Here is an 18,770-nt window from a genome sequence, read left to right on the forward strand (position 1 = left end):
AAAAAAAAACAGTCCAAGCATACATGTATGGGTTTAAGAAACCAAAACTCATCTGGAATTAAATCTGGTGATGAACGTGAATGCAAAGAAAACCTTTCACAGGCAGCAAAAGGGAGATTAGGGAGAGTGTGGGCCCTTGAAAATGTGGGCAGGTGAAATGGGAGACAAAGGACATGGTAAAGTGGTGCAAAGTATTTCTTTGGCACTGTCCTTACTGGTTACATTGGCATTCAGCAATCTCAAGTCTGTGAAATGAATCAAAAGTCTGCAACAAAAAGAAGAACTAGTGAGGGAATACTTACACAAGTCCATGATGGTTGACTGGATGCACTCACTGCTGGTGAGGGAGCTGGCTGATACTGTTCAAAGACAATCCCAGTTATCTTGGAAAGGTCATAAGAAGCTAGAGAGGTTTCTGAGAACTGGAAGGTCACTCCCGTCTTCAGGAAGGGCAAATACAGGCCAGTCAACCCCATCCCCATTCCTGTTAATGTAATTTAAGTAGTCCTGGAAGCCTTTTCCAGACACATGAAGAACAAGAAAGTGTATGGGAGCAGTCAGCATAGCAATATGATCGGGAAAGCATGACTGACCAGACTTCCAACCTTCTATGATGATATCTAACTAAGCAGATGAGGGGGAACAGTTGGTTACGTTTACCTTGACTTCAGTAAGGCTTTTGACACTCTTTCAAAACACCCTTACAAGTAAGCTGATGAAGTGCACACTAGGTAAGAGGAGTGTGAGATAAGACTGCTGAGCAGGTGAAATGCCATGCCCAGAGGCTTGCTATTAGTGGCTAAAAGTCCAGTTGGAGGCTTGTCTGCAACAAGCAGTGACACAGGTGATTGTCAGAATCTCTTCCAATCTCAACAACTGTGCACTCAAAGCACAGGGAAGTGAGGAGTAAGATGCAAAAAAATTACTTGGATATGTTTTTCAGACTATAGTCACAGGGACAAGGCCCCCAAAAGCATCTGGGTAACTGGAAAAATACAGTTGTCCACAGTAGGACAACTATATTATACTGTATTAGGCACAAGAAATTTATTTTGGCACTGATAAGCGGAGCTATTGGTCCAAAAAGGATGGCTAGAAAATTTCTGATTGTTCTCATCTTCTAACAGAATTGTTTAATTGTGAATTGGCTAACACAAAGCAGCATCACTAAGCCTGTTGCTGGCTGTAGTTGGTGGTATACTGGGGAACCGGTGAGCACTTTGTACTCTTCTTCTGCATCAGCAGCACAATATTTAAATAAATATTTAAATAAATATTTAAAGGGTATGGTAGCTTCCTTACCAGGCTTGTCATGTTTGCATCTGAACACCTTATGAGAAAAAACAAACCTGAACAAAGTTGCAAATTTGTGAAAGGGAACTTTGAGAGAGGAAAGCCATTCAAAAACAAAAAACAAACAGCAACAAAATGTAATACAACACTCATTTGTGGGTTTTGCTTTACACTTTACCTTCTTAAATAAATTCAGATTTCTACATCTCTCCCATTCCATACACCATTACAAGATCTCCACAGGCCTCGTTTGATTAAGGATGCATTTTTGTGGGTTATTTATTTCCTAAATTCAACATAATCCATGGTCATATTACAGACAACTAAAAACGTATTGAAAAAATAATGAATTTATTCTTTGCTAACCAGCACTGCTATGACTTACCGAGCAACATTTCAGAAATCCAAATACCAAATACATGAACTGCAGTTGGCATATACAAATTATAAGCACAATTGTAACACACAAAAAGGTCGCTTTAATAGCACATATTTTTTAAAAGAAAAATCAAAACATGTAATTTTGCCTCAAATACGTTCTCTAAGTTTTCCACTCTTAGATGGAACAGCCACCACTGTAATGAAAATGATCATTTTTTAACAAGTAGAAAATTCACTCATCTAGTCTCAGAAATGGTCCTTAAACTAACTTAATCTGAAACTCTGGGAAGTTTTCCACTTTACAGCTTGATTTAACAGGGCAAGCTAAATTTTCTGTCTCCACCAGCAAATTCACATTACATATCAAACTTGTTTAGTTATAGCATTTCCCTGACACGTGCACTTCTCACTTTGTATTATTCTGGCTTCTACATTGCTACAAAAATTGACAGTTGTTACCTTGTATAAATATTAAATACAAAAGGATAGTGTATTAACTATAATATGCATAATAATCACACTAACAATACACATCATAAAAAGATTGACTTGTTTTCTTTCATTTATGTATACAACATTTTTTCCTTCTATTTGAGTTTGTTGTCCTACCATTACCTCTGGTTTGGAAAGGTTTTTTTATTCTTTTCCTGAATAAACTGCGTTTCTGTCTAACCAGCTCAAGTCCCCAACTGGTGATTATGCCATGTCTCAGGCAAAAGCTAGTGACTGAGATTAGACAATGATTCCACACAACTCCTCCTTTCCAAAACAGACCAGCTTTGGACTACAAATTCAGAAGAAAGCAGTTTTGAAGGACTAGGTTTTCTATGTCTAACTTGAAATGTGATCCTTTCTTTGCCTTGTACTGTACATAATGTCTGTCTCTGTCCACAAATTCTCCACGTTGGCTAGAGATGTGAGAGTTATTTGTAGAACTTATTTGCTGATCTTAAAAACCTCTTAACAGCAGCAATAAAAACCCTAATGAAACCCTAGCCTCTACTCTTAATTTTATAGTACAGATTAAGATAGAAGTTGATGGGGTCACCAAACAAATACCTGAATTAATGATCCCAGCTATGCTTCTTTCTGGACTGAATACTGCATTTCTAGAGAAACTTCTGCGGAACTGATAAAATTTAAAAGAAGAGCACAAAATTCTGTTAGCTCCCAAAGTATATAAGCAGTTGAAAATGGACCCAGTCTCCTAATCTAGACATTGTAAAAAAGTATCCCTGAGCTAGTCCTTCTTAAGGCAAAATCCTCTGTATCATCTCTCTGAAATGAAGGGATTACCTCTTTATGTATTACAAACAGTGCAATGCTAACTGGTCCCAAGGGATTTAAATTTTCCTTTATCAGTTGTTCAATACTGAAAAAAGAAGACCAGTGGAAAAAGTATTTAAAAAAAAAAACATAAAAAGTAAATCTTTAGATGTAAAGGTAACAGTGAAGAAAGAAGACAAGAAACAGAATCTTGTTTCTGAATCTCGTTTCTGACTCTGCTTTAAGAGAATAGTATCAGGAATCCCGTCACAACAAATCTACCAATATCCACTTCTGCAGATAAAGTCCTTGAATGCAGCGCCTGAATGTCAATTTTATATCAGTATGTAATTGAAATTCAGTCTTCGTCATCACTGCTGCTCCACGCATCTTCATATGCTGGATTTAAGTGCTGCCGACGCAGAGACTAAAGAAAATAAAAATTCTCAGTGGTTGGCTTAATTAAAAATCAAATCAAATAAGTTCTGTGCTAAAGGCATTTCTTAAATTACTATCTATCTGCAGACTATCTTGTCTCCCTCATGGTTAATGGATTTTTTTAAAGAATTCTTTGGCCATTCTGCTGATTAGAGACAAGACAATAGAAACAAGACAAACTAGAAGAAGAAACAGTACTCTATTTAATTTCCACTTCAGCCAAAAGATCTGGAGCATTGACTGGAAAATTAACATATATCTGAATTTAAATTATGACATATAGATACTACTGTGTTTGTTTTATGTCAATAGTTTAAGTCAGAAATTCACTGGCCTAGAATAACCTAGCAGTATACTCTCAAGTAATTTTGGCTTGTTTATGTCTAATAACTAGTTCTCACTTCAGCTTGAGAGTTTGTGCAGCCATGCGTTGCACTGAATCATAGTTCTGACTCTGGGTAAAACAGTTTTCCTTATTTAAATCCATCCTGGGTTCTTATTTTGACCATAAAGGAAATTCAATGCCTGTTCTAGCATGTGAGAAATAGTAGTAACTAGTGTCAGAGAGGTAGGGAGCAGAACTGCTTCTTTCAGAGGCAGTGGTAACTTACGAACTTTGCGAACAGCAGCTGCAGTTTAAGAAAATACCTCCATAATGTCAAACTTCAAACAGCAGTTATAGCCACATCTGGGCAATGTTTTGTTGTTGTTGCTGCTGTTGCTCTTTTGCTTTGCATAGAAAAAAAAAAAAATTCACTCACAGCAAAATTGTAAGCTAAAGCAAAATTTTCACCTCAGGTCAGTCGAGCACATTTTGGCTTTAGGTTATCCAACTTCTAAAGCTACTTTTAAAAATTTGCTAAAATGTAGGATAGTTTTGAAATAATTTGTGCTTCTAAATGAAGCAAACATTACAAAACTGCTTCAACTCTGATCATTCCCCCAAATGAAACATGTCGGAAATTTTAAAACTGGAATTTTTGTATGCTGTGAGCAAAAATGTAGCAAAATGAGCAAAAAAAGACACAATACAAACTTGATTTCTTTATCAGATGTTGCCAGACTCTGATTTTGTTTCAGTTCCTCAAAATCTGGAATTTTCTCCCCACCTCAAACTGTTCACTATAATTTTTATGGCTCAGCTCTAGTACTAAGAGGAAAAACATACTTTCTTGGAAAACGTTGTTATCTATGAATCTTCTCTGAAATAGCCCAAATGTCTTCTTCTAGTTATTAAAGTTTGCCTGTTTAGAGTCTTTTTTTTTTTTTGGTTAATATTCCTGCATCAAAAATATTTGGTGTGAAAGTAAGGAACCTGAAGTGGAAATTATAAGTCTGACAGCCAAATGACAAGTACTACTTTTAATGAAATGTGAAGCTAGAAGTCTACAAAGTGGTTATATGTGACTGTGAAAGAAAAACCCTCTCAAAACCTCACAGCAACTAGAAGACTGTACCAAAACAACAAGTGATTCTCCTCTAAATCAGCAGCTGGTAAAAATTCTGATAATTATTTCATATGTAACTATTATTATTCATATGTAACTACAATTTCATATGTAACTATTTCCCACCCAAGTACAACAGCCATAAAAAGAACAGTTCAAACTGAAAAAATATAAATTACCTTCTCTGAAACATCATCAAGAACTGGTTCTCGAAGAGCTGGTATCCATGCAAGGATATTGCAATCTTTGCTACCACTATAAAGTTCCTTTAAGAAAGCAAGTAAAAATGACTCATACAGAAATACACTGGATAGCAAATGATGTTGGGGAAAAAAAGTTCATGAAATATTTATTTTTAAATACAGACAAATGCATTATTTCTAGTTCTAATATAATCTTGACAAATAGTATTTTTAAAAAATATGCTAAACAAAAAGAATGTTTATGTATTTTCCCCAGACTACTCACCAAAATACTACTACTCATATTTAAATATACTTTATTGCCTAAAAGCACTTTTCTTTTTCCCTCTTTCATGTGTCCTGAAAAGAAATGTATTTTAAAAATCAGAAAGCTTATAAGATTGTCAACGGAGATGCAAGAAAGAAAAACAATTTTTTTTAATTAAAAAATATGAGTCAGGCTACAATCATCTACTAAGACACATGTTAGAAGAGAGTCTAAGTATGGAGTAAAAAAATACTAAGTAAACATAGTTTTAGTATGCCTAGGGTAAAGGAAAAGAACAAATAAAGAACTGTATCCTGCTGGGAAGACAGAGATCAGAAAGACTGATTTATTATTTTTAATATAAATAGCCTTATTTATTATGGTAATGACTAAGAACTGAGATTCCATTGTGAAAGGCATCCTGCAAACACATGGAAGCAAACAGCCTCCATGCAGAACAGCAAACAAATACAGCTTCATTTTCTTAGTTATTAAGGAAATATAGACTTTTCTGCCATTTTAAACTGAGGATGTTTTTTAATGAGAAATAATGCACAAACTTCACAGTAAATTTTGCAATAATAATGCTTCTCTTTTCCAAATGAGCCAATGTCCCAATTCTCTCATATGCCTTAAATCTTGAAACATACTCCTGCTTCCCATATAAAATATCTGACAACACTTGAATATTGCCCATGTGTTTAAACTGCACAAGTCAGACATATTAATGTAATTTTTCTGTATTCAAGCTGGCAGCATAAAAGTCTTTAAATGTGCTGACTTAAACTGGTAACTGTGCGTATGTGCATAATTATAATAAATTGATTCAATGTAAGTTCAATAAATTATTAGAGATACACCTTTGCAGAAAGTCTCCTTCTGTATTACGTATATGCAATTGTAGAACCATATGAAATACACTGATGGTGCAAAAAACTTAATGCTTAGTAGGCACTTAGAGAAATAGATACCCACTTTGATAGGTAATCTTTTTCAAGTGAACTGAAACACTTCTCAAAGTATCAGAGAAGGACTTGGGTTAGAAGAGACCATAAATCTCACCCAGTTCCAACCGCCCTGCAAAGGGCAGAGCTGCTCCCCACCAGCTCAGGCTATCCAGGGCACCATCCAACCTTGCCTTGAACACCTACAGGGATGGGGCACCACAGCTTCTCTGGGCACCCTTTGCCAGTGCTTCACGTCCTCTGAGTAAAGAAATTCCTCCAAATATCTAATCTACATCTCCACTCTTTCAGTTTAAAGCCATTTCTCCTTGTCCTATCTATCTAAAAAGTAAGTCCACCTTTTTTTATAAGCTCCCTACTACCACAAAACTGCTCCCAGTTACTCATGCATAAAAGACACGCAAGATTAGAGCTTATAGTTTTATGACAGATATACATTCTAATTATCTTGCCTAAAAGAAGATGACAGATCTAAGTTACACCAAGGCATGGGTCAAACCTCACTTCATCCTGCCAGCAGTACTCTACTCAAGCATCCTTTCTCTGGCAAGATGCGGGATATCATTTGAGCTTTAAAACAAGCAACTCCTCACAACCCCAAATTCCTCCTTGTAAGGAATGTAGTGGGGACATCAGCATACTTCCACTTAATCTTTATTAATATTTGTTACATTTCTTTTATCCTGGGATTGCAAGATCTTCAGTTAATACACTGCACTGGACCAACATTTACAATTAATTATTACAACCTGAAATGCTGACTCACATATAAAGTCAGTCAAAAGAAGAGAGAATGGGTAAGGCTCCTGCACTGTTTATGTTCCAGTATAGTATAATATTTCTATATTATGCTTTCAAACTCTGAGAAAAGATTGTAGATAAGACCTACCCTAAATTTTAGTTATCGTTATGTGTTGCCTACAACTACATTTGCCAAATTCCTTTGCTGGTGTCATTGGCATTTCCTGAGAAATAGAAGTAGCTCTAATTTCAAACAACACTAGCTTCTGAGGTGTGGCTGATATTTTATGGCATGTTATTTGTGTGTGGGGCTTAATTTCATTTCTTTTTCTGAATGGAAAACATAGGTCTTGTTTGTTTACGTAGACTATTTTAAGCAGTTAACGTCACACAATGATATCCAGGATATTTAGTTCAACGGCAGTAAACAGCATCTTAAAGATTTCACAATGAGTATTTCCTTTTCCACACCACCCTTGAAATTACCTAACTCTTATAAGATTAATGGCTCTTTTAATAAGCCAAATTCTACAGTTCTTATTACTCAAGCAGACTAACATCTTATTAACTTCACAGAGAGATTTACGTAAGAAAAATTTAGGCCAACAATAATATGGATTTTATGGCTCTATTCCCAAGATCTCAAAAGGGATATATACATACATTAACTAAATCTCATACCATTCTGTGGAGACAGCTCCCCATGGATCTCAAACACAAACCTGCTAATTAATTTGGACCTAATAAGAACAGATAAAGAGTAACACCACTGGATTCCAAACAGCTGCATGGGTATCTGGGATCACATTTTTTACACAATTCTGAACAGAAGACACTTCTCAGCTCAAAAACAAAATTGGTGTAAATTAGAAGTTCCTCTTAGTGCCTATGTCAGCTAATAAACAGGAAGAAAGTAAAGGACTGACAACTATTAATATCAATGAGAAATTTAAAACAGAAAAAATATTAAGAAAAACTGAAGATGAGATTTAGCGGTGGGTATGAAAGATCATCAAAAAAGTTTAAAGATAGCAAAGAAGTTTGAAAGAATATTAGTTTGAAGAAAATGCTAACAGAGATCCAGTACTAGGTGGAAATTGTAGAAACTATACAGTGCACACCAATTTCAGATGTGATAAAAAGTAAGAAAGATGTTTGTCATCAGCTACATTTTTCACCTGTAAATGAGTCACAGAAGGATAATAACTGCCCTTTTTGACTCAAATATTTCTGCTGGATATTTTAGAAACATAAGACTAGAAGGAGGACCTGGAAGATAAGGTGCTGTGCTCCATACCTGAAGACAAGTATATAGCAGACTTAAAATCCACACTATCTCTACACTACTCATGCCACACCAGCATAAACTATAAGGACAATTTGTTGTAAAATATCACATGACAAATTAGGCTTTGTGACTTTTAAGACTTTAATGATGAGGGAATAATGTACCATAGAAGGAAAGGAAAAGTGTGCAAGGAAAAAAGTCTGCTGAAGCTATAAATCCTTGTAATACTATGCTATTTCTTACGTGAAACATGCTCGGATTAATTTATTAAGCTCATCATGTTCTCAGCAAGTTTATCTAAACTGTTTATAGATCCAGTGGTGGTTATAACTATTGGTGTTTGAGCAAGATTATTCTGGCCATGTACTTAAGAGGTTGCTTAGTACTACAAGCAATACTAACACTTCATTTCAGTGCACTTCAAGAAGGTGTATTCTTTCTTACTGTGATGATTCTTAGCTGTTTCAAAGAAAGGCAAATGTCTCACCTCCACTCTTACAGAAAACAGAAAAAGCCATAACGCAATTTATTAATGACAAAACAACGACAAAAATTATTCTAGGTATATTGAAAAGTAACCTGTGTGAAAGGAAATGAGTAGTTGAAGGAACCCAATGTACAAAGTACTATCAGAAGAATTTTACCGAACTTTTTTCACTTGGCACACAGGCCACAGAACTATCTGTTTTGTCAAGCTCTTTGATTAAAGTACTTCCCTGAAAATCTACCTCTTTCTGTGTATATGTTCTGGCAATCACAGAATGGCTTTGGTTGAAAGGTACTTAAACATCATTGAGTTCCAACCCCCGTGCTGTGGACAGCATGGCCACCCACCAGCTCAGGCCACCCAAGACCCCATCCAACCTGGCCCTGAACACCTCTATGGATGTGGCATCCACAGCTTCTCTGGGCAGCTGTGCCAGGGCCTCATCACCTTCTCAGTAAAAAACTTCCTCCTTAAATACTTCAGAGTTGTCATCAATACTTTACTTACCTGAAAGTTAGGTTGAAATACACAGCAGTCAACAGTATTATAATGACCTCGAAGCATAGTTACCAATTCTCCTGAGAAAACTGTATAAACAGCAATAGTACTTTTATATGGGACAAAGGCAAAGTCTGGACTACAGCCACAAGAGACGCTGAATTTGAGTCCTTTTCTACTTTCATTACAGACTTTGCCATAATTAACCTGTAAAAGAAAAATTTATGTTGTTAGTTCTTAACTAAAAATACAGGAAATAACTTTACATAAAAAGGGCAATTTTATTTACTCATTAATCTGGTAAAATTCATAAAGTAAGCTTCATAATGCTAACACAACTCTTGAGATTTGCAGTTACTGGTACGTATCAAGAGAATCACTTCTTCCTGTCCATTAAATTTCATACTCTCCTTAATAACAACTATAAATCAGAAATTTAGCTCTTGGAGGCAGAATCTGCAAAGGTTATATGCCAGATCTACACTTAGTAGTAGCCAAACTATCACCAAAATTAGAATTGGTTCAGGAATTACCTCCTTAAACATATTCCTAGATGATCCAACATAATCATTTTCTGCCTATTAGACTTATACAATGGTATACAATTATAAACAACATATACATTGTGCTTTCTTAGGTTCCATTAAGCGTAAATTTAACATTTACAGCTTTAAGAACCTACTTGAATACGTGGCAATTACATTTTCTATCGAGCTCTTAAAATATGCCGTGCACAGGAAAAAAGAAATCAATACATCACTTCTAAATACTAGTTTTCAAATAGAAACAGAAAGAAGAAATAGTAACAATGTTTCTTGTAGTCCACAGTGAGTGCTGGCTTAGACAATTCCATTCACAATTTTAAGAACAAGAACAAAGAGAATTGGTAGTGTATTCATATCAGAATTATCCTTAAAATCCATTGAGTTCACTGCAAGTCTTTAGTCTGCATATTGAACAAAAACTGATCTACCCGACCCGAGGTGAAGCCTTACTGGACCTGGTGCTCACCAATGCAGAGGAGAGCATTAAAAAGGCTAAGACTGGAGGCAGCCTGGGTGCAATGACTGTGTCCTGGTGGAGTTTGTGATCTCCAGTAATGCAGGACTGGCAAAAAGCAGAGTCAGGATCTTGTGCTTTTGGAGAGCAAAGTTTGGCTGCACAAGGAACTGCTGAGTGGGATTCCCTGGGAAACTGTACTTAAGGGCATGGGCACAGAACAGAGCTGTCAGCTCTTTAAGGACACCCTTCTGAAAGCACAGTGGCTCTCCATTGCCCAGAAGTCAAGCAGGGGAAGCAGGCAACAGGCATGGCTATGCAAAGACCTGAAGTTTAAACTGAGAGAAAAGAGGGAAGTGTATAAGAAGTGAAAGAAGGGTTGTGTAGCCTGGGAGGAATACAGGTCTGTTGTCTGTGTGTGCAGAGACAGGATTAGGAAAGCCAAGGCACAGGTGGAGCTGAACTTGGCAAGGGATGTGAAAGATAACAAAAAGGGGTTCTAAAGGTACATAGGCAGGAGGAGACAGGCCAAGGAAAGTGTTCCCCCTCTGATAAAAGGTAACAGAGAGCTGGTTTCTTCAGACAGAAAAAGCTGACGTACTCAATGAGTGCTTTGCCTCAGTCTTCACTGGTGATTAGACTCCTCCCCATGTCTGCCAGGGCCCTGAATTTCTACTTGTGGGTGTGGGGAGCAGATTCCATCCCACTGTAATAGTGGAACAATTCTGAGACCTCCTCATGCAACTGAATGTATATAAGTTCCAAGGGGCCAGATGATATCCATGCCAGTGTTCTGAGAGAAGAGGCTGATGTTGTTGCTGAGCTGCTCTCCATCATATTTGAAAAATCTTGGCTGTCTGGTAAAATCCCTGGTGACTGGAAAAAGGGAAACGTTACTCCCATTTTTAAGAAAGGGAGAAAGGAAGACCCAGGGAACCACAGACTGGTGAGCCTCACCTCTGTGCCTGGGAAGATCATGAAGCAGATCCCTCTAGAAGCTATGTTAAGGCACATATGAGATAAAGAGGTGATCTGAGACAGCCAGCATGGCTTCACTAAGGGCAGATTGTGCCTGACCAATCTGGCAGCCTTCTGTGATGGAGTGACGGCTTCGGTGGACAGGGGAAGGGTGGTGGATGTCATCTACCTGGATGTCTGCAAGGCCTTTGACATTGGTCCCTCACCACATCCTTCTCTCTAAGTTGGAGACGTGGATTTGAAAGACAGACTGTTTGGTGGATTAAGAACTGGCTGGCTGGACGCAGCCAAATGGCTGTGATCAATGGCTCTATGTATAGGATGGAGGCCAATCACAAGTGGTGCCCCCCAGGGGTCGGTTTTAGGACCAGTGCTCTTCAAAATCTTTATCACTAACACAGATGACAGCATCGGGTACACCCTCAGCAAGTTTGCAGACAACACCAAGCTGAATGGTGCAGTCCATAGATTGGAGAGAAGGGAAGCCATCCAGAGGGATCTGGACAAGCTGGAGAAATGGATCCATGAGAACCTAATGAGGTTCAACAAGGCCAAGTGCAGGGTGCTGAACTTGGGCCGGGGCAATCCCAGGTGTTTACACGGACTGGGGGAAGATCTCCTCAAGAGCAGCTCTGTGGAAAAAGACTTGGAGGTCCTGGTGGACGAGAAGCTGGACATGGGGGACATGAGCCAGCAGTGTGTGCTTGCAGCCTGGAAGGCCAACTGTGTTCTGGGCTGCATTAAAAAAGGGGTGGCCAGCAGGGAGAGAGGGGAGCTCTTGTGAGGCCCCATCTGGAGTACTGAGTCCAGGTCTCGAACCTCCAGCACAAGAAGGATATGGATCTTGGAATGGGTCCAGAAGAGGGCCACTAAGATTATCAGAGGACCGGAGTACCTTTTCTATGACGAAGGTTGAGGGAACTGGGCTTGTTTAGCTTGGAGAAGAGAAGGCTCTTGGGACAACTCACTGCAGCCTTCCAATACTTGAAGAGAGTGTATAGACAGGAGAGAGTATGATTGTTTATGAGGATTGATAGTGAAAGAACAAGTGGAAATAGTTTTAAACTAAGATATGGGAGGTTTAGGATAGATATTAGGAGAAAGTTTTTCACCCAGAGGTTGGTGACACACTGGAACAGGTTGCCCAAGAAGGTTGTGGACGCCCCATCCCTGGAGGCATTCAAGGCCAGGCTGGATGTGGCTCTGGGCAGCCTGGTTTAGTGGCTGGCAACTTGCACATAGCAGGGGGGTTGAAACTAGATTATCTTTGAGGTTCCTTTCAATTCAGATCATTCTATGATTCTGTGATATTACTACCTCTTCACACTATAAGTAGCCCTTGTTTATCGATTGCCCAAAGTTACAGAGGACTACATTTCTGAACTGAATATGCCAATACCACAGCAAAGAGCAGAAGTGCCAATCTAGCCAACACAAGAAACTTTCCTCAGCAATTTCTCAATAAGTCACCTCTTGCTCTGGGACAAAGGAACAATGGCAGAGCATCTGCAACACTGAGATTCTGTATCACAACTTAGGAGTTAGCAGAAAAGGGTAGAATATGAAAAAGCAATATGAAAACAACTGAAGGGCAAGCAGAAGGATAACATAAATAAATGCAAAGATAAATGGATTAGGAAGAAAAAAAGATTCATGAAGGATAAAATAATGAAGAATAAATTGCTAAATTATATTAGCAATTTATTAGATTAGTTAAGAATATTGTGAATCTCAGAACCTCAAAGTAGGAATTGGGGAGCAAATTCCCCCCACTGTAAAAGCAGAGCAAGTCTGAAACAGACTCATGAGATTGAATGTGTACAAGTCCATGGGGCTGGATGACATACAACCCAGGGTCCTAAGGGAGCTGGCTGATGTGGTTGCCAAGCCACTCTCAATCATATCTGAAAAGTTGATGTCAGGGAAACTGGAAAAGGGGAAACATCACCGCTGTTCACATGAGAAGGGAGAAGGAGGAACTGGGGAACTACAGACCAGTGAGTCTTATTTCTGTGCCTAGGAAGATAATGGAACAGATCCTCCTTGAAGACATGCTAAGGCATGTGATAGACAAGTGGTTGATCTGTGACACCCAGCACGGCTTCAACAAGGGAAGGTTAGGCATGATCAATCTTGTGGTCTTCTATGATGGAGCGACAGCATCGGTGGACAAAGGGGAGGCAACCAATGTCATCTACCTGGACTTCTTCAAGGCTTTTCATGTGGTCCCACCACCTATCTCTAAGTTGGGGAGATGTGGATTTGAAGGGTGGACTATTTGGTGAATAAGGAATTGTTTGGAAGGTTGTAGCCAGAGAGTTGTGGTCAATGGTTCTATGTCCAGGTGGAGGCCGGTAACGAGTGGTGTCCTCCAAGGGTCTGTCTTGGGACTGGTACTCTTTCAATGACACAGATGATGTGACTGAATAAACCCTTACGAAGTTTGCTGCTGACACCAATTTGAGTAGTGCAGTTGGTACAGCAGAAGGAAGGGATACCAAACAGAGGGACCTTGATAAACTCTGAAGGCAGGCCCTTGTGAAGATAATGAGGTTCAACAAAGCAAAGTTTTGCACTTGGATTGAGGAAATCCCAGAAATGTGTACAAATTGGGTACATCCAGGGTTCCATCAGAAGAGGAGTGGCCAGCAGGGATAGGGAGGTGATTGTCCTCCTCTATCCTGCCCTCAGGAGGCCTCAGCTGCAGTACTGTGTTTAGGTCTGGGACCCGCAACAGGAAAGACATGGAGCTTTTGGAGCAGGTCCAGAGGAGGGCCATGAAGATGATCAGAGGCATGGAGCACCTCTTCTACAAGGACAGGCTGAGACAGCTGGAGTTCTTCAGCCTGGAGAAGAGAAGGGTCTAAGAAAACCTTATAGTGGCCTTCCAGTACCTCAAGGGAGCCTACAGGAAAACTGGGAAGGAACTTTTTACAAGGACAGGTAGCATCAGGATTAGGGGAAATGGTTTTGGACTGGAAGAGGGTAGATTTAGACCAGGTATCAGGAAGAAATTCTTTACTGTGAGGGTGGTGAGACACTGGAACAGGTGCCCAGTGAGGCTGTGAATACCCCCTCCCTGGAAGTGTTCAAGGTCAAGCTGGATGGGGCTTTGAGCGTCCTGGTCTAGTGGGAGGTGTCCCTGCCTATAGAAGGGGGGTTGAAACTAGACTACCTTAAAGTTTCCTTCCAATCCAAACCATTCTATGATTCTATGATTAGCATTTGTACTTTTCAGCACTACTTTAGTTTCATACATCTAAAAAGCTTGATAAGCCTTTGTTTTCCAATCTAGAAAATAATCTAGTTGTATACATCAATTTAAATAGGTACTCTGTAATACATAAAAATTAGATTTATTATAAAATATTCAAGTCTGCTCATTAGAACAGTTGTACTGAATAGTATATGGTAAGGTTTAGATAGTGAGAGGCTGCAGAGGTGGCCTCCGTGAACAGAGCTGAGCAGCTGCCCCTGGCAGATCAGAGCCAGCTCCAGCTGCTCCAAAACAGACCCACTGCTGCCAGAGCTGAGCCATGAGTGATGGTTGTTATGCTTTGGGAGAGCACAGCTAAGAAAAGCTAAAACACTGTAGGAATAGTTGGGAAAAAGTGAAAAAATAGGAGAGAAATAACTTTGCATCCCCGAAGGTCAGAATAGGAGGTTCTCCAGGTGTAGAGCAGAAGTTCCCTGCAGCCGAGGAGAGGCCCATGGAGGAGCGGGCTCATGGGCACTGTGTGGAACAGCTCTCCACATGCAGCCATGGAGGAGTCCATGGTGCAGCAGTGGATGTGGCCAAAAAGAAGGCTGCAGCCCACGGACACCCCCTGCAGGAGCAGCCCTGGGCCAGAGCTGCAGCCTGTGATGGGAGCAGGAGGGCTGGGGAAGCTGCTGCCCACAGGAGCTGTGCTGGACCGGTTCCTGAAGGGTGCGCCCTGTGATATGGAGCCTCGCTTGGACAGCGGCAGCCCAAGGGAGGTACCATAAGGGGAGCATGAGCAGAAAGTGGCCATAAAGGAGTCGCAGAGATGAAGCATTATGGGGTGATTGCACTGCTCAGGAAGGAGGAATAAGAGTGGATGGGAAGGTGTTTTCAGTTTGCTTTTAGTTCTCCCTGTTCTTTTCTATTATTAGGAATAGACAATAACTTAATCTCCCCGTGCTGAGCGAGTTGTACCATGATGGCAATGGCTGAGTGATGCCCCTGTTCTTATCACAACCCATGAGCTTTTTCTCACTGTATTTTCTCCCCACTGTTCTTTTGAAGAGCAGGAGTGAGAAAGCTATCTGGTGCAGCTCAGGTAACTATTGATGTGAAGCCACTGTAAGTTTATAGCTCAGATCTGAATAAACTTCTTTAAAACTAAGAACTTTAATTCTGGGAAAACATACATATATATACACACATATATATATACACACACATCTATGTATATATACACACTTCACGAAGGAGAAGTCAGCTATGAATGCTTGGAATTCATAAATTTTCATTATTTAAAAGTAGTTTAATAAAAGTACCAGTATTTTCAAGACATTATATAAATTGTACTAGACAGCATTTTGTTTTTAAATAATATCATCATATAGTTTATACTCCTAATTTCAGCTAAAAAACAAAGACCTGCTGGTATGTGCATTGTAAAGATCTCCGGGTTCTCATAAAGCTCCCCATCACATTTTCTTGGCATATAATTAAAAAAAATATTTTGATTAAGCTAATGTATATATATCTGAAAAACTACACAAGTATTCCAAAGCATAAGTATTTCCTTGATGTCAGGCTGTGTTGACTGCTTTCTATCAAAAAGTCTGAGGTAAATACAAGGATCATTCAGGATGAGCCAGGCAACAAGAAAGTGTGCTCATGCTATGGTTACAGTATGCTTATAGCTAATAGCACTTACATAAGAAACAATGAACAAGGCTAGAAAAAATCTCTATCATAAAAATGCGTACAAAAAAATAGCTTCATTAGCATACAGGTAAGTTGATTTTCATTTTCTATTGAGAGAATATTTTCATGAGATGTGCGGCTTACTGAATGTCCTTTGTGGATACTATTGCTCATTTTGTAAAGATACTGTCAGTAAACACATTACTTTGCTGATGAAGAGTAATTAAGCCCTTTTCACAGCATGTCAGCTGTAGCAAGAACAACTCCCAAGCCATCTCACTGTTCATAACAAAAGCACATACTATAAAAGGGAAAGTGAAGGTTGGGGAAAAAAGAGTCTGGATATATACCATGTAAATGCTTCTGCTTGCTAGAGATACAATGGGGGAAAAAAAAAAAGGAAAAAAGAAAAGGATGCTGCTAAAACAACTAAATTAAACTAAATTAAGAACCTTACACTTGCTAGAAAGAAAGGCAAAAACTTGCCTCCTTCAATTCGAGTCTTCCTATTTTCAATGAATCAGTGTTTTGTGACACAGAATGCACACAAGCAATGTATAATTCAATATTAACTCATCTTGCTAGATAAATCCACTAAGACATAAGTTTGCAGTATTGCTCAGAAAATTCTTATGCACAGATTATCTTCTCTATCTTTTGATACAGGACTATTCATATTTGACATAACAGACCCATCAAAAATAGATACCCGGACTAAAGAAAACTATTGTGAAGAGCTGCTAAGCATCACCTGAAGCAGCTTGAACTTTTGTGCGGATTTTCTCCTTTGCATACTCTCTTTCATATCCTGATTCTCTTTTTTGGCCAGTGGATTGCTAAATACAATGCTAAGTTGTTGCATTTTATTACTTCTTTCTCTGTGGCAGTGAATGACATGTCTTTGTCTTATGCCTCCATTTCAGTGAGCGGGTCCTAACAGAGGTCCCATCTTAAAAGGGAAGACAAATAATGCAAAACAACAAATCTTATCAAGAACCTCCCATGCTCTAAGATTATAGGAGTAATAATATTATAGAAGAATGGCTTGGACTGGAAGGAACCTCAAGGATCATCAAGTCCAAACTCCTAGCCACAGGCAGGATTGCCAGTCGCTAGTTCAAATACTGATCAGGTTGCCCAGGGCCCCATCCAACCTGGCCTCAAACTCTTCCACGAATGGGGCATCCACAACCTCGGACAAACTGTTCCAGCACCTCTCCACTCTCTCAGTAAAAACTTTCTCCAACATCTAAACATTGTTCATTATTTTTTGTAATGTTCAAATCACATTTCTCTCTCCCCAGTTATACTGTTAATTAGCATAGAGTCATCACAGAACAGCTTAGGTGGAAGGGACCTTAAAGATCATGCAGTTCCACTCCCTGCCATGAGTAAAGTTGCCAACCTCTAGATCAGGCTACTCAGGGCCCCATTTAACCTAGCCTTGACCACCTCCAGGGATGGGGCATCCAGAACTTCTCTGGACAGCCTGTGCCAGTATCTCAGTACCTTCTGAGCAAAGAATTTCCTCTTAACATCTAACATAAATCTGCCCTCTTTTGGTTTAAGCCATTCCCTCTCCTCTTATCAGACCATGCAAAAAGTCAGTGTCCCTCCTGTTCATAAGTTCTGCTCAAGTAGGAAGGCTGCAGTGAAGTATCCCTGGAGTCTTCTCCAAGCTAAAGAAGCCCAGCTCCCTCAACTTTTCTTTGTAGGAGAGGTGCAACAGCCATCTGGATCAACCTTGTGGACCTCTTCTGAACCCACTCTAACAGCTCCACATCCTTCTTGTGTTAGAGGCCCAAGGTCTAGATGCAATACCACAGATGGGGCCTCACGAGGGCAGAGTAGATGGGAACAATCACCTCTCTTCCCCTGCTGGCTACCTCTCTATTGATGCAGCCCAGGATGCAGTTGGCTTTCCAGGCTGCAAACATCCATTGCTGGCTCATGTCCCACTTTTTGTGTCCACCAGGATCCCCAAATCCTTCATTGCAGGGTTGTTCTCAATGAGTTCTTCTCCCAGTCTGTACATATACCTGAGACCACCTCAAATGCAATGTAACACTTCACACTTGGCCTTCTTGAACCTGATTAGGTTCTTCTGGGCCCCCTTTTCAAGCCTGTCTGGTCCCTCTGAATGGCACTCCTTCTTTCTGCTGTATCAGCTCTGTCACTCAGCTTGGTGTCATCAGTTGATGATCACTGTATATGTCATTGATATAGATGTTGAAGAGCATTAGTCCCAGGGCAGACTCCTAGGGTACTGGCCTCCACCTAGATATAGAACTATTGACAATAACCCTCTACTATACCACCGAACAGTCTAGCCTTCAAGTTCATAACTCTCCAAAGGCACTGCAAAAGTCCAGATAGATGACTTAAGATGCCCTTTTTTTTTCCCCCCACCAATATCACTGTTCCATCGTAGAAGGCCACCAGATTGGTCAGACGCAATCTGCCTTTGGTGAAGCCATCCTGGCTGTCGTGCATCACCTCCTCGTCTTACATGTGCCTTAACACAGCTTCCAGAAGGATCTGCTCCATTATCTTCCCAAGCATAGATATCAGCCTCAGTACCCTCTAGTTTCTTGGATCGTCTTCTCTCTTTTTCTTGAAAATGGGACTGATGTTTCCTTTT

At 39.7% G+C, this 18,770-nt stretch overlaps 2 protein-coding genes and 1 long non-coding RNA gene across 3 annotated transcripts in view; 2 read left to right on the forward strand and 1 right to left on the reverse strand.

The window, feature by feature from the left end:
• Positions 1–18,770, forward strand: part of LOC104914906 (zinc finger SWIM domain-containing protein 6-like) — a 537,827-nt gene that overhangs the window by 217,688 nt on the left and 301,369 nt on the right. The window lies entirely within an intron of this gene.
• LOC104914911 (zinc finger SWIM domain-containing protein 6-like) overlaps positions 1–18,770 on the forward strand; it is a 490,619-nt gene that overhangs the window by 188,216 nt on the left and 283,633 nt on the right. The gene's annotated exons all lie outside the window — the stretch shown is intronic.
• Positions 1,625–11,092, reverse strand: LOC104914909. Its single transcript, XR_796178.3, has 3 exons — positions 9,265–11,092; positions 5,006–5,092; positions 1,625–3,367 (listed from the first exon to the last, which is right to left on the reverse strand). It is a non-coding gene; the product is annotated as an uncharacterized LOC104914909 (long non-coding RNA).

This window comes from Meleagris gallopavo, chromosome Z (assembly GCF_000146605.3).
Source record: "Meleagris gallopavo isolate NT-WF06-2002-E0010 breed Aviagen turkey brand Nicholas breeding stock chromosome Z, Turkey_5.1, whole genome shotgun sequence".
Lineage (NCBI taxonomy): Eukaryota > Metazoa > Chordata > Aves > Galliformes > Phasianidae > Meleagris > Meleagris gallopavo.